This window comes from Heteronotia binoei, chromosome 4, assembly GCF_032191835.1.
Source record: "Heteronotia binoei isolate CCM8104 ecotype False Entrance Well chromosome 4, APGP_CSIRO_Hbin_v1, whole genome shotgun sequence".
Taxonomy (NCBI): Eukaryota; Metazoa; Chordata; class Lepidosauria; order Squamata; family Gekkonidae; genus Heteronotia; species Heteronotia binoei.
Window position 1 is genome coordinate 27867821 of NC_083226.1, and position 743 is coordinate 27868563.

Sequence of the window (743 nt, forward strand, 5' to 3'; positions counted from 1 at the left end):
ACAACAGCCAGTTGCTCGGGGGCCTGATAAGAGCCGTCGAGGGCCTGATTTGTCCACCAGGCTGCATGTTTGACATCCCTGTTCCAAGCCTCCTCTGAGGGAAGACTACAGAGACAAGAACAAAGGGCCATAAATTGAAACTCAGTTCTTACTCACTAGTCCAAGGGTCCCCAACTCCCAGGCCGTGGACCGGTACCGGTCCATGGCCTGTTAGCAACTGGGCTGTGAGTTGTATAATCATTTCATTATATATTACAATGTAATAATAATAATAATAATAATGATATAATATGACATTGGATTTATATCCTGCCCTCCACTCTGAATCTCAGAGTGGCTCACAATCTCCTTTACCCTCCTCCCCCACCACAGACACCCTGTGAAGTGGGTGGAGTTGAGAGAGCTCTCCCAGAAGCTGCCCTTTCAAGGACAACCTCTGCCAGAGCCATGGCTGACCCAAGTCCATGCCAGCAGCTGCAAGTGGAGGAGTGGGGAATCAAACCCGGTTCTCCCAGATAAGAGTCTGCACACGTAACCACCACATCAAAATAAAGTGCACAGTTGTATCATCCCAAAACCATTCCAATGTGTGCAGGTTCTGCCATTGGGTCTCTAAACTTAAACTAGCTAAGACATTAGCATGCATCAACTGTATGTTAATTCTTTCATGGCTTCAGGCAGGGAACCTTCAAATTCCAACAGTAACTGGGGTGGTGGTGGTGGTGGTTCTCAACCTGGCATTG